Genomic DNA, 16,231 nt, shown 5'->3' with positions numbered 1-16,231 from the left:
GCCTGGAAGTGGAAACAACCTAAGTGTTTATCAACCAGTGAACGGGGAACCATGTGTGATATGTATACACAATGGCTCAACTTCAGAGAGAGATGGAGTTTACAGGTAGATGGGTGGAAGGAGAATCGATTATATAGAGTTAGGTAGTCCAGACCTGGAAAGACAAATGCTGCAAGTTCTCATTCATTTGTGGTTCCTAGCACTGAATCTTCAGATGTGAGTATATGGCCTGGATACACACAGAGACCTGGAAAATTAACAGGGGCTATGGGGGGGGGAGTACTAGATAGAGGAATAGCAGGATAGGGGTCATATGAAGAAGGGAGGTGGGAAAATGGGGAGGGTGGATTTAATATTGGGGAAGGGGAGGGAGGTCAACACAGAAGGAGAGGTAAGGAGGAGGAAAAAAATAACTAAGGATGTTTGAAAAAAACATAAGGAATCATGTTATTTTTTAATTTTACCTAAAATTATATATAATATTTTTGATTGCATAACATGTATATAATATAATATAATATAATATAATATAATATAATATAATATAATGTAATATTGAATGAAGTTATGCCACTTGGTTCACAACCATAGACTATCTAATGGAAAACTCCAGCACCAAACGTGAGAAACCCCCTTTTGAATTGTTGGCCAGTTAAGTCCAAGAGACTCCCAAATCAATACAAGTTATTGTTGTTGCCACTGGCTGCCTCTCAGAGGCTGAAGCTAAGTCCCTACTACTGAAGACGCCACATACTTCAGACACAAGAGCCACAGGGTTCAAGCTGGAGACCCGAAAGCCTCCTCCTTCAGGACTAGCTTTTATTGTCCTAGAAGTTTCTAAGAGAGGGAAGCTCTAAGAGCTTCTCTGCATGCTGTTAAGAGAGCGAACCAACCAATAGTCCCACCTAGATGCCATATTTGTGAGCCACAACTATTAGCATGGAAACATCTCTCAAGCTGACGTAGCGACATATCTTGACGGTAACCAATAGCTCGACAACAGAGAAAAATGCCCAGCACTGGAAACCTTCCCAACTACCAGAGGCTAGTGAGGTTGTGGGTCTTAGAGCAGGACCTACGACTACTGCTTTCGTCGACCCGCGCGATTCCTAACGCATTCTAAGTACTTAAATCCACAGGTAAGTGCAGCTCTCACCCCTCTTCAAAGAAGCTTTCCTTTGCAGCAGGTCAAGATCACTGCAAACCCCACAACTCTTCAAAATGCAGAGAACAGATCACGGGGTGTCCAGCACCAACAGATGCGTCAGAGTTCATCTCCTGGACCTAAGATGGGAATATCCTGGAAGAGAGGAAAGAAAGAATGTACGAACCAGATGCCTAGAAAGCCTGCTGTCAGGTTGTGTCTCCTGGGAACTACGGGGAAGCTATATCCTTGATAATTCAACACTAAGGTCACCCAAATAAGACCTAAACTGTGACAACACCGATAGACAGGTGAACAGAGAAATAAATCTCACCAGGTCCCACCTTTTCTCATGTGGTTAAAAAACTAATCCATTTGGTTTCTCATAATAATATAACCCTACATTCATATGAAATTCCCTTGAAATAGTTGCAGTACCTTTATTATTATTATTATTATTATTATTATTATTATTATTGTTATTATCATCCTCTTCCTCCTCCTCCTGTTCCTCCTCTTCCCTCTTCCTCCTCCTCCTCTCCTCCTCCTCCTCCTCCTCCTCCTCCTCCTCCTCCTCCTCCTCTTCCTCCTCCTCCTCCTCCTCCTCCTCTTCCTCCTCCTCTCCTCCTCCTCCTCCTCCTCCTCTTCCTCCTCCTCCTCCCCCCTCCTCCTCCTCCTCCTCTTGTATTTATTGTTAGACAGTAAGTGCCTGGGTAATGCTCAGTGGTGTGGCTACTGAATTTCATCAAGATTATTTATAAGTATTTACTCTTTGCTTCTGTTTTTTAATTTAGCATGCTAATGAACAGCATTAAGGTCCCTTCCCTTGCTACCCAAGTGTGATCCATGGAGATGTGCATGGGTATCCCCCAGGAGCTTTTTACATATGTGTTGTTAATCTTACATCTCATTCCATCTTACTAAGTTAGAATCTGCACCTTAATGGGATCCCAAGAGGTTGGTATTGACCCCGAAGACTGGCTTCTGACTTCTTACCTGTGACGCATTCTATCAGCGCTGTCAGACTCACGGAGTAGATTCAGGTCCCATTGCCCACTTTCAGTTTTCATAGGTCTTTTGCAGACTGCTTTCCCTGAAGACTCGCAGCACGCCAGATCTCTGCCCTTCTCTCATCTTCCTACTAGCAGGGAGGGTTTTTTTTCTTTTTAAAGATTTAATTAATTATTTATTTATTTCATGTATGTGAGTACACTGTCTCTGTCTTCAGACACACCAGAAGAGGGCATCGGATCCCACGACAGAGGGTTGTGAGCCACCATGTGGTTGCTGGGATTTGAACTCAGGACCTCTGAAAGAGCAGTCAGAGCTCTTAACCACTGAGTAGTTTCTCCAGCCCTAGCAGGGAGTTTTGACTTGAAATCTTATAGGTAATTTGCTAAGATAGGTTTTATTTGATTTTTTTTCCCCCTAGTGTAGTTGTTGGCTTGTTTATAAAATAGGATTACTAAAATAGTTTTTATTTCAAAATTTGAATTTCTGAGAGCAATACCTGCAGGAACACAAGAGACAAAAAAGGATAAAGGTGGATATTTCCTCTTTTGTCCGGTTTCATGACACTAGCCTGAGAATTGAGGACTCAGCATGGTGACTACTATGTTACCAGCTGCACAGTGCGTGATACATTTTCCACACTTGTTCACTGTGTCAGATAAATACTTGTACTGTGAGGTGGTAGAGGTTGTGGTTGGAGGGAAATGACTTAGTTAAACTTTGCACAAAGCCTGCTTGGAAGCCGGAATAACTAGGAAATACTAAATTACAATAAAATATTTTAATTTCCTCATAAGACAAACAGATTTATGAGCATTGAAACTATTCAGTATGAAAAGGGCTCAGAGAAACAGGCAAACCCGTGTCTTGCTGACGGGCATACCTGACGGGTGTACAAATGGATACTTTTGTCTCGTGTCTGTAGCTATAGCATGCTCAGCCAGATGGAGACCTGGCTCACAGAAACAGTTGCACAAGAAAATACGAAATCACTGAAATGTCTGTTGATCATGACAGGGATTAAAGGTCTGGAGGGTAAAGTGTATTGTTAGGGAAAACAACAGAAAAGTATCTCACTACAAATATATTTGATACACACCACTCAATTTTGGAAGTAGTAACCATCAAAGGTGTGTGTGTGTGTGTGTGTGTGTGTGTGTGTGTGTAGTAGTAGTGTTCCCCTGTGTCTTAGTTAGGGTGTCTAGTGCTCTGATGAAACACCATGACAAAAAGCAAGTTGGGAAGGAAAGAATTTATTTGGCTTACACTTTCACATCACTATTCATGATCAAAGGACATCCGGACAGGACCTCGGGCAGGGCAGGGACCTAGAGACAGGACCTGATGGAGAGACTATGGAGGTGTGCTATGTAGGGATTTGCTACTCCTGGCTTGCTCAGCCTGCTTTCTTATAAAGCCTAGGACAATAGTTCAGGGATAGTACCACTCACAATGAACTGTGCCTCCCCCCATCAATTGCCAATTTAGAAAATTCCCTACAGTTGGATCTTATAGAGGCGTTTTCTCAATTGAGGTTCCTTTCTTTCAGATGACTCTAGCTTGTGTCAAGTTGACATTAAAAATTAGCAAGGACACCCTAAGTGCATGTGAACACCCAGGGGTGACTGGTGGTCACAATGAATGTGAAAGAAAGCATGTAAACTAGTTCCTAAATGGTAATATAGTAGCTTCAACATTATGGACCACTTACTACTTGTGCAGCAACATATTATGAGCCTTATATGAAATATCTGGCTTATTGATGGCAACGTCTTATGCACAGCATTACTAGAATTCTGGTTTTACATTAACAGGTCACAAATAGGTGAAATAATTCATTTGAGATGATATAGTCAGAAAATTGAAGTGCTTATGATCTAAACCAATGTACTCTGTCTCTAAAGACCATCCACCCATTCGCCCATCCACATATCTTCCTAGTGACCAAGTGTGGATTCTGTCTGTCTATCTATCTATCTATCTATCTATCTATCTATCTATCTATCTATCTATCTATCTATCTCTATTAATCAATCTGTCTGTCTGTCTGACTGACCATCTACCTACCTATCATCTATCTATGTGTCATATATTTATCATCTTCCTATTTTATACATTTTTCCATTGAAAGGTTTTTAGGCTGCCATGGTATTTCAGTTTTATTATTGACTTAGAATTTCTGAAAATAAATAACCCCTCCCCCCTTTTTAACAGAATAGTACAAAAGCCTGGAGATCTAATTGCTTTTGGCTCATGTGTAAGGGAGGTGGCCGTTTTCAAGGGTCCACATGGAGACTGACAAACTGTTGATCTCTAGATAGAACAGAACTGCTGTCCCTAGCTTGTCATGGAGCTCCAGAACCAAAATTCCTGTATGATTAAGACTTTAGAGATCCTCATTAATTTGCTGATTAGTACACAGGACTCAGAGCATGTTAGTGACAGAATTGGCCTTAATATTAGATTTTCTGACTCTTGGGTCATATTACAATTTATGATTGTGCCATTGTTGACATAACATTTGCTTCCTACAGGATATGACCAGGCATGTGGACCACTCTGTGCTAATCCACTCTTCTCTGGGACCCCTACATGTCTATATCCGTGTCCAGGAGGAAAGCAGGACAAATTACTGCTGAGCAAATATTTTGGCCCTTCGTCTTAAAGATGTGGCCACTATGCCCTCCCCCAACAAGATTCTGAGAGGAAACCATGGAAATCCACCTTACTTCCCCAGACTTAGGCTGACATGAATATTAGCTAGTTCTATTTCAAAAGTCTCCATGCCTGCTAAGTAAGAAAACCAACATAATCAGATGGTGTTTCCAGAAAGGGACATGAAGACAACAGTTCGCAGGGACCTCGGCAGCCCAGTGAGACGCAGCAGTGGTCCACAGCCAGGGAGATGAGCAGGATGTGACTGCCAGCCATGCTCATCTGCAGGTGACTGCTCTTGGACACTAAAAAGGGCCAAAGATCAGGAAACATGTGGAGGAGGGCAAAGAAAATACAGAGTTTAAACCACTTTTCCTGAATTTATTCAGCCAAGCGGAAGTCAAAGGGCTGTGGCCACAAACTTTCTCCCATCTGGTGTGTCAGGAGCATGACCCGCACCCACTTATCTCCAGATCTCAAACACTGATGTCATGGCCACCAGGCACCCTACTCGAAGCTCCTTAGGTGAAGAAGAAAGGCCAGATCTGTGTCTACAACCCCTCCGTCACAATGGCAGTTGTTAAAAGTCATCAGAAGGCAGCATTGCCTCCTAGCAACCTCTTGACCCTAGGCATATCTTCTCATAATTTTAGTTTTGTTTTACAGGGTCTCACTGTGGATACCTGGCTAGCCTGGAACTTGGTATGTAGACCAGGCTGGCCTTGAACTCACAGAGACCCGTCTTCCTCTGCGTCCCAAGTGCTGGGATGAACTATATGTGCCACCATGCCCAGCAGCTGCTTTTTGAACACTGTCCTGAGTTTTGTGGCTGACTCAGTTTATAAATTGAAGATTTTGAGGCTGGGAACTATCATCAAAAGTAAAAATATCACCTCATCTGTTGCTTGAGGAAAATTTGACCTCCTGTGATGCAATGGCCAAATAACAGTAAATAGGGACAAATCTGTGCACAGTGACCAATCTACATTTATTTCATGGGCCTTTCAATAATGGCCAGGTTCATTTTGAGTCTCTGAGACTGCTGATAAAATATAGAATCCCCAAAACAAAAATAAAAATTATATATATATATATCCAACTATGTTTTAAAGTTGTTAATGTAATGTAATCTAATTAAATTTTTCCACCAGCATGGAAAATAACACAATGAGAAATGGATGTCAACTGCCAATCATCTCACAGATCCTGGCAACAGCAACATCTCATGTTGCTTCTCCAAAATGCTTTGTGCCCGAGCTACATACCTTGGTACTCATGGTTTTTTTTGGCTTAATTAAGTGTACTCATCCAAGACATTGTCTCTTGCCAGTTTACCCTGTCCTGTATTTAAATCCCCACTAAGCAGGTATTGGGACTGTCTTCGGTTTTAAAACATTCAACAACCTGGCTTCGTAATGAGTCTCCCCGTGGAGGCTTCTTTGCCGACTTCCCCATGCCTGTTTTCACATCGTTACATTCTAGCGCCTAGTATGCAACTCCAGCCAAGGTCCAGGAACGGAGCCTGAAAGCGAAAGGAGAAAAGACCTCTTTAGTCTCTGTCCTTCACTGCAGCTGGTGAGGGAAAGCTGGTTGTGGGACAGAAAGAAGCAGAGACAAAACCGCATTCAGGAACTGCAGGACAGGGTTGCTTTCTCTTCAACTTAGGAGAGTCGTGACCTTTACCCTAGTTGTTGAAAGGAAAGCACATGTGCCCCAAGACCAGTTCTTCTTTAATCTTGCCAGTCTTGAAGGGTTCCTATCACCCCAAATCTTGGTTCTTGCTCTTTTTAGAGTGAGTTTGCAGCATGTACTGAGTTTCCTGTAGGTAGGATATGCAGCTTTTCCTACCTACTCTGATTTCCTAAGCTTATGTGTGTCTTCAGGGCAGGTTTTATACCCGGCAAGCTTTGGGTAAGAAATGAGTAACTCGTTATTTTCAGAACTCTGGATTCTAGTGCCGTACCCTGCTTTCTCAGTGGCACTGACGGACAAATAAGGGTGGTTTCTTTTCAGTCTTTTTTATGGCAGACCAACACCTGGGGTCCCAGATGAACTTCCCAAGTCATGTTTCCAGGGTCTGGGTGGACCAGAGCATGACATTTTGGTAGGCAGTGACCATGAACTGTTGTTTTGTTTCCTCTCCTAGGTCAGGTGGCTTTACTGGGGCAGAAGTACAAACAGATGTGGAGAAGGCAATAAGGTTGGCTGTGCCAGTGTCTCGGCTCTGGGAAAAGGAAACACTTCACAGAGAATAGGTGCCACCTGGAGGGGTTACTGTTTGCCAAGCGAAACCAGTTTGACTAAAGATAGTTAAACACAATTGCCGGGGTATACGGTGATATTTGTTTATCCGTGACTTTGAATAAGTGTGTGTGTGTGTGTGTGTGTGTGTGTGTGTGTGTGTGTGTGTGTGTGTGAGAGAGAGAGAGAGAGAGAGAGAGAGAGAGAGAGAGAGAGAATGCGTGCCTGGCTGTGTATGCATGTACCCTGCTTATGTTCCACAAATGTGAATCTTTGTGACCCGCTCATGAATCCAGTTGCTGCAAGAACAACTTTTATTTAATTATTGACTCAGTGCAAGGTTCACAGTTGTTAAATAAAGTTTTAACAGGTATAGAAGAATGTCAAATATCCTTTTATCTCCAACTATCCCAATGAGCTTCACTAAGCTAGTTAAAAATGACTGGGTCTCAGAAGAGCTCGCACTCTTACATAACCAATAACTATAAAACACTACTCATAAATCTTCCTCACATCATAACTTGGCTACATCTGGGGGATCAATTATACCAAGTCCACTAGATGGAACTGGAAGTGGAAACCATGTCTCCCTGAACACACTTCTTGTGCCTTAGGCTTCTTGTGCTTAAAGTGTCTATGGTGTTCGCGTATCGCACACAGACTTGCTGAGGAGAGCCAATGTTCTAAGACAGTGATGGTGTGTGCCTATGGGGAGTTATGACTTTACCATGCCCCGCCATCCACCATCCCCTAGCCCTTCAATTTTTCCCTACAGATTTCCACAAAGTTTGAAAAAAAATAAATTAATGTACTAATGCAACTCCATTGAATGTTATAAAATCCTGTAATATGAGGGCTCGTAATGTCCCTTAATCTTGGGATTTAAGTCTTAATGCCTGATGCCATGAGAAAAACCCTATACGAAGACTCCTACAATTAGGGTTTGGGTTTAGGCTTGGTGCTTATGAGTCTGGAAAAGTCACCTCAGTTTTTGAGAGAGTTTTTCTTTCTTCAACTGTTCTATAGGGGAATGTGGATAAGTAAGATGGTTCTCAGGTCCCTTCTGCTGGAAAGTAGAGATGCTTTGAGTCATGTTACAGAGCGTCATGTGTAGACAGACAAACAACTAAACAGTGACAACAAAAGTCACCCTGGAGAGTTGTATTACTTCCGGGTGAACTCAGCTGCCCGTTTGTTTCCAAGGAGTTAAAACGAGTTCTTTTGCAAGAGAAGAAGAGCTTAGATTGGAATTAAAAGTAAGTTTAAAAACATTTCCAAAACAGGCTTAAAATAGGACATTAGACCACAAACTCCCCAATGGTGAGGACAATGCTCCGGTATAGCTCACATCCTTAGAGGCTGGCAGAGGTCCTGGCATGCAGTCAGTGCCCAAATCGAAGTTTACTGTAATGAATCTCCCGGAATTTAGAGTCGGTGTAGCTTATGGGGTAAATACCATTCTTTTTGGATTGAATTCAGAGTTCGAATTTTGAGAAAACTGGACATCTCTGAAATTGGGAGCATTATGTGACAAGGAAAGTTCTCTTAAGGCTGCAGGACTGATACCATAACACCCCACCAATACCACCAACGTTCTACCCACTGAAGTACAGATTCTGCTCCAGCAGAAACCTGTCGAAGGTGAGGTCTGACTACCTTTATTTGCCTGAGTCTGCAGATGAATTTTAGGTCCATAGCAAAAGCTAGCATGAAATAAAAGACTTTTCTATTTTCTTGACCTCCCGTGCATAGCCTCCTCCCACCCCATCATCTCCCATCATGTTAGTACATTCATCATGGTCAAATGATGCTACAGGAAACCATCATTGCTTCTGAGAGTCCACGTGGATCCTCTCTAGTAGTGTACTCTCTAACGGCTTTGACAGATGTGTAATGACGTGGCTCCTTCCTGGTAGAGTCAGACATAACTAATTTTACTCAACTGTGCAAGTCTTATTCTCCAGAGCCCTCCAGTGATTTTTATGCACATTGAAGGCTGACATCCATCGCATCACATGGTGGACAAACTCAAACATACACTGAAGAAAAAGCCAAGGAGTTAAGATCATCTCAAACCCTGGGTCTGAATTGAAGCTGTCATCAACTTGCCTTCATGCCTCCTTTTGCTACCTTTCTGAGTTTGATTCACCCTAGGCAAGCAGGCTACCAGTGAGTTCTGTCTCTGGTCCTCAGTTCTTAAGGCAAGGTACTCAGGCTGGCTTGAGCTTATCAGATTGGCTAGGTTCACCTTGAACTTCCAATTCTCTGGTCTGCCTACTGAGTGCTGGGCTTAGGGGTCCTGAGGCCCCTCTTTAATATACGTTTGGATGCTAATGAGCAGTGTGGTCTTCAAAAAGACTTTAAAATCCGTTCTTGTTCAGATCGATGGAAATATTATTGCATGGGGGGGGACTCATACTAATTCATAAAGTCTTTAGCATGAAGATTTATCAAGATTCAGCAAAATATATGACTCTCAGTCAAATATCTGGAATACAATTTATGTTTACCTGAAGAGAAAACTCCTCCAAATCCCATTCATGGAAGACCTCCCATTCATGAGTTACAGAGTTATTTACAGATTGACCACCAGGGTCAACATTTGTAACTGAAGTTTTAGGGAATCACTTTAGGGTCATTTCTTGTACTAATTTATATATTTTTTTCTTTAAACACTGGACTCACGATCATAAACAGACATGAAATCCAAATGTCCAAGCTTTTGCTTTTTTCCTTGATGAAAATGTCCTTGGTGATTATTTCCTCTTCCAGCATACTGAGTAGAAAGGACAAGAGGTGCTATGGAAAGGACACTGGTTTGTTTTTAAATAAATAGTTTAAAAATGAAAATTTCAAATATTAAAAACAAAGAAAACATTGAGAATCCCTACATATCTCTGACTTATCCTGGGTAATTATCAGTGTATATCTATCTTATGTCACATACCTTTCCGTGTATTCTTTTCTCCATCCCAAATTATTTAGAAGCAAATGAAAGATAATCGTATAATTTCAGTGTAAACATATGTGAGTCAGAAAGCAGAGAAGTGGGGTGCTCTCCAACCGGATGTATGAAGCTACCGTTGCCATGGCAACAGACAGAGACAGAAAACTATAGAAAGAAACAGTCCTGGAGAAAAGGGATTTTAAACACTTAATAAGTACTAGGATGCTACTCAGTGGGTAATGCTGCTCCATGGGTAATGCTGCTCAGTGGGTAATGCACTTTCTGGGACGGCAGGAAGACCTGAGCTCGGATCCTCAGGACCCAGGTGAAGCTGAGCCTTGCATGCATGCATCTGTAATCCTTGAGTAATCCACAGTGAGGTGGAGACTGAGACAAACAAGGCCCAGAGGACTGTGGGCCATAGCCTGGCAACCCTGTCTCAGATTGGGTGAGAGATGAGGACGGACAACCGAGGGAGCTCTTTTCTAGCCTTCACGTGTTTTGGGACGCATGAGTACTTTGATGCACACGCGTCAATATCCAGACACCTGTGCTGTTTGTCTTGGTTAATTTTTGTCAACTTGAGACAGCAAGGTCACCTGGAAATAGGAGCCTCAACTGGAATGGACATTCCTCCATTCGATGGCCTGCAGGGCGCTTTTTTGGTGAATGATTGATGTGGGAGTGCTCACCCCTTTGGGCAGGTGGTCCTGGGTGGCATAGAAGAAGCAGGCTGAAGAAGCCATGGAGAGCAAGCCAGAAAGCAGCATTCCTCCGTGGTCTCTGCTTCAGTTCCTGCCTGCAGATTCTCAGAGTTCCTGCTTTGGCTTCCCCTCATGATGGGCTGTAACCCATGCGCCAAATAAACCCTCCCTTCCCCAAACTATGTGTGTTTTATCACAGTTATAGAAAGGAAGCAAAATATGACATCCTACAAACACAGGAACGCAGATTTTAAAAAAATTAGCAAATTATTAGCAAATCAAACAGATCCCTATGTAGAGAAAAAGAACACATCACACCCACGTGTGTCCTAGAGCAAGAATGTAAGGTTAGCTCAATGTTAAATATTAACAAATGTAATATAATATGACAGGGCGAAAATAAAAAATTTAAGTGCTTATGTTTTCCTAATGCATGCAGACGTTGTGTGCCTTGAGATTCTAGGCCACAAGCCTCACTGGAGCTTCTGTCTTGGTATGTTGGGTCACTTGCTCTAGGAAGAGCAACTCTCATGTCCCGAGGTCATGAGTAACTCGATGGACACTCCCAGCATTCGGTGAGGATTGAGTCCTGCTGGTAGCCACGTGAGTGAGTCACGGCAGAAATGGCTTCAATCTTGGCTGTGCTGTCACACGACTGCATTCCGTGCTGACAACACTCTAACTCATGACTCCCAACCCGCGCCATCCAAGGAAACTGCTCGTACACTGCGGTTCCAAAGAAACGCCGAGAGAATACATTCTTGTCGTTGAAGCCACTGGCTGTGGGAGTAATTTGTTTTGCAGTAATGGAAAGCTACCATGGGCTTTGGAACCTACAAACAAAGAATTATCAAAGCAAGTATTTCTGTTGGTTGGGGGTATCCAGAATACCCCAATTCTAATGAGGCATTCGGAAGAGGCTAAGACTGTGAGAAGTGAGTTAAAGAAATCATAAAGAATATTGAAGAAATTGTTAGCAAAAGAATTTCAGCATTGGACAGGCTGGCACTGAGGGGTTACGGAAACGTTCTGGGATATATTGGACAACAGAGGCAGAGAGAGTGACAGAAACGCCTGAAATTTCCTCAGAGGATCATTCAGTTAACAGGCAGAACTCCTGAGAAACTTGAGGCCATCGTGCAGCATCAGATTCAGAAGAAGCCCGAAATGGAGAAGTATTTATCAGGAGGAGATTGGCAGACATGGGGTTTGACTCACAGTGTGCAGTCTCAAGGGAAATTTGTAGAAAGCGGGTTTTACAAAGAAGTATGTAGGCGGGAGCATCACCAGCTCTGACTGAGAACTAGTTAGTATCTGGATTTCCCCAACTGTTCCACACATTTTATTTCCACTGAAGGCTCGGGCTTGTGAATGCAAGAAAACATGGACTGAAGCCCTGGCTCCAGTCGATGGACATTGCTTTCTGTCCCAGAAGTTTGAGGTCTCTGAGCCTCATAGCTCTTGTGAGGAGAAAATGAGAAGTAGATGAGAAATGATTTTGGAAAGCAGGAGTGCTGTATTCTAGCCTTAGAAATGCATTTATTAGGGTCAGGTGTGCTGACACATGGCTTTAATCCCAGCACTTGGGAAGCAGTAATGGGTTGATGTTTGCTAGTTCAGGCCAGCCTGTCTTTATAGAGTATTCTAGGCCAGTTAAGGTAACATTGGAAGACATCATCCTTTTTTTTTTTTAAGGGGATGGAGGATTGGTTTTGGCAATTTTAGATTATTTTGTCATAATTCTGCTTTGCCACCACTCTTAAATCTAGGATAAAGCCAAGACCATTAGAATAGAACCACTTCTAGGTCCTGTGACATTGTGTCAAGCCTTTTAACATGGCAACATGACATTCATTGGGCATCTACAAAGTGGTTGTTGTTGTTTGGTGAACAATGAAGTCTAATTACAGTGAAAGTTGCAGACAGGAAGATTCCTCCTACTGTTGTAAGTTTATGGTTTTGTAAATTGGTTACAGGTAGCCACATGTGATCTGGGAGTGGCAGGTTGGTCAGACACCTGCAGAGGACAGGCAAATTCAGGTTCACTCTCTCACCCCTCTGTGCAATGAAAGTGTCAGAAAAGCAGCTCCAGAGGGAACCCGATGGCCTCGCCTGCCTTTTCAGAAATTCAAAATTTATCAGCATAAATTGAATACATTGTATTTTAAAATATCAATGGACGTACTTAAAATATAAACTAGTATAGATAATTAAACAAAATCCTTTCTATGTTCTCACTTTCTTCTCTAGTTTTTAGGCGTAAACATAACTTCCTGTTTGATTGTTAACATTTTCTTTCTAGCCTTATATGTACCAAACATATGAAATGACGCCTGAAGAAACTTTAAGCCATCTATATTTTCTCTCTGAAGAGTAACCACTGCAAGATGCAGATGGACAAATGTTTAGTGTGTGTTCTACATGCAAACACACACACACACACACACACACACACACACACACTTTTAATCTTTTCAAATGCAGGCTCACAAAGAATTTTATGGACGGTTATAGTTTAGAGTCCTTATTTTAGATCCCAAAGGATCTTAACTACATGTGATATACATCCCCATGCTGCCCCCTCTTTATTGGCATTTGACTCTTGGAGTTAAGGGCTACAGAGGGAGAATACGCCCATTATAGTGTACTTGGCAATGTTCATGGATCAGAGCAGCCAACGGCGATGATGTATCTTTCTTGAGATTCAGTTTTAGTGTCTTCCTCCCACACGGTCTCCCAAGCAGTTCTTTCTGTCAGAACAGAATTTAATAAGAAACACGGCAGAAAGAAATCTGGAGTTACTATGATAACCACTGTAGTCTCATCCTCTGTCTGAAGGAAGACACGGACAGCTGTAATTTTCTATCATGAATGTATTGGTGTTCCAGGCTGTTGATTTCGTGCTTCCTTAACATTTTTTGTTTTAGTTGTAACTGGGAACATTCTGTGCTGTCAAACACTGAGTAGGAATGTGAAGTATTTGAAGATGCTTTCAGACCCAAGCGGGTTTCTTTGAAGATTTACCCTGAATCATAGTGAATTCAAATTCACTCAGAACTCTGACTAAATAGATTGTTCGAAATCTATTTAAAAGAAACAATAGTTTTGACTTTTTCAAAGAATAAGTGATTTTGTTCTTAAGAGTTACATTTTACCCCTATAGAAGGGGAGGGGAAGGGGTTAGAGGGATGTTGGCCCGGAAACCCGGGAAGGGGAATAACAATGGAAATGTAAATAAGAAATATTCAAGTTAATAAAGATGGGGAAAAAAAAGAGTTACATTTTAAGAACTTCTCACGTGTTTTTGGCACTTAATAGAAAGTTCTCTGTTCTTCTAGAACCAATAAATAAAATAGTCTTGTAAGGACTATGTACCTGCACCCAAGTTTTGCAAGGATCATTTTTTCCCCTCTTAGAAACGAGAATTTTGTGTGATGTCATAGAATCACATTAGACAGCAAAGAACGAAAGCTCTTCACCAGGCTTCCCTCCTGGAGATTTTAATTTAAATGGAGAAAGGTATCAGGAATTGGCGTTTTACAAAGCTCTTCAGCCTAAGAAATCTTGACCATGTAGCCAGGATAGGGGAGCCTTGGATTAATGTTAGTAAATACATCATCTGATAAATCATGAGTAATGGAATACATTTAACATGAAACAAAACAATAACTATCTAACAAATTAATATAACACCAGTAACAGCGCCTGAGTAGAACTTTTAACGTGCAAATTTCTGCTGTTTGTGTTGATAAATCATTGTTATTTTTCTGTTAAAAAGTAAACTGGACACGGTGGCACGTGCCTTTAATCCCGGCTCTCCAGAGGCAGAGGCAGGGGGATCTCTGCGAGTTCAAGGCCAGCTTGGTTTGCAGAGGGAGTTTCAGGGCAGCCAGAAGTACGTACTGAGACTCTGTCTCAAAACACAACCAAAGTAAGTTAGGAGGTGTTAGGAGGTGGCAGGATAGATCTATAGGCAAAGTCACTTGCTCTGCCAGCCTGGTGATCTGAGTTCAGTCCCCGAGGCAGTATCAAGAAAGGGATGCTGAGCTTGGGAAGGCGGAAGGGAAAACAAAAGCCTGAAGATCGATCATGCGGCTCTACTTTGGACATTCTGGGTTTAAGCCTCTGGAGAAACGTACCCACGAGGATGTCCAGCGAGGATCAGAGACTAAAGCCTGGCGTATGAGAGGACTCAGAGATGGCCAGCCTCGCTTGTGGGTTATCCATATAAGGAGGATAAAGACAGGCGAATGTGTTCCTTGGGAAAGTCTCGTTGGAGCCTGAGGTCCATGAGCATGATGTATCTGGCGAATCCTGTCCTCACGATCGAATTAAAGAACCAAAGCCTGCGAGGAGCACTGTCTGGATAGGCAGCTCGTATAGGGCCTCAACAAAGATGCAACTCCAGAGCTGACAGACAATGAGACCCATGCTGAGGATAGGCCGGGCAGCATGAGGACCGAGAAGTGACTGTATTTGAGGAGAGAGCCGTCTCCTTTGAGAACTTTCCTAAGGCAGTGGGAAAGCTTTGAGGAGAAGCAAGGTCAAGTTTCTTAGGATAGGGAATATCGTGGTGAAGGAAGTGCAAATTCCAAGGACCATTTTTCCTGGGCAGTACTCTGATGCAGCGTCTTCCCGTTAGGCCTGTGTGTTCTGCACCTGGAGCTTCTATTTATGTAGTATTTGTGTAGTCAGATACATGGAATGAACTCCCAGGAGCCGCTCATCTGCCTGGACCCAGCCTGACCTTGGCTGATAATCAAATACATCCAAAGTTGTATTTTTGCCTTTATTTGAGCATTTCTTTCTGTGAGGCATCCCAGGATGAGTCGTTTGGCTTATCACGTGCACGGAGGCAGTGATATGTCAGAAATGAACGTTCAGAAACCATGCTCACAGAGAATTTTTTATTTGTGCCTCAAGGGACTGTGAGTCAACATTCTGGGAACTCTGGAGCCTAAATTTATATACAAGAGACATAAAACTTTGTGCTGTCATTGAAGAGCTCTCAGTGCTAGGCAAGCCACATTACTAGAAAACATCGCCTTTATTCTGAAAAAGTGTGAACGCTATCGAAAACTGCTAGACTGTCTTACTCACCGCGCACATCCCTGAATGGCCTTTACATGACACTACTTTATACATCCATGCTTGAACTTAGGAGAGAACAGGTTTGTTCTGGCTTACAGTTCCAAAGAGATATGGTGTCATGGCTAGGAGGATCTGGGGACACTAGGCCGCACACATTGCATCTGGAAGCTAAGAATGGGAAAGGGGGCGGGGCTGTGGAGAGGTTCAAATCTATTGGTCCATTTTCCTCAGCGATGCTCCACCTCCTAAAGACTCTGCAGTGTTCCTAAATAACGTCAGGACCGAGGACCAAGTGTTCAGGCAGGAGCCTAAGAGGGAACATTTCACGTTCAGATCACAGCACATGAGTAATCTACAGGCGCGTGTAAACTTCTTATAAGTAGGGTGGGGTGGGGTAAGCAAGATGTATCTGGCAAATCCTGTCAGAGTCAAAGCTAG

This window comes from Rattus rattus, chromosome 11 (genome assembly GCF_011064425.1).
Source record: "Rattus rattus isolate New Zealand chromosome 11, Rrattus_CSIRO_v1, whole genome shotgun sequence".
In the NCBI taxonomy this organism is placed as follows: domain Eukaryota; kingdom Metazoa; phylum Chordata; class Mammalia; order Rodentia; family Muridae; genus Rattus; species Rattus rattus.
The sequence above is the reverse complement of the archived record's forward strand: the minus strand, read 5'-3'. Positions refer to the sequence as shown.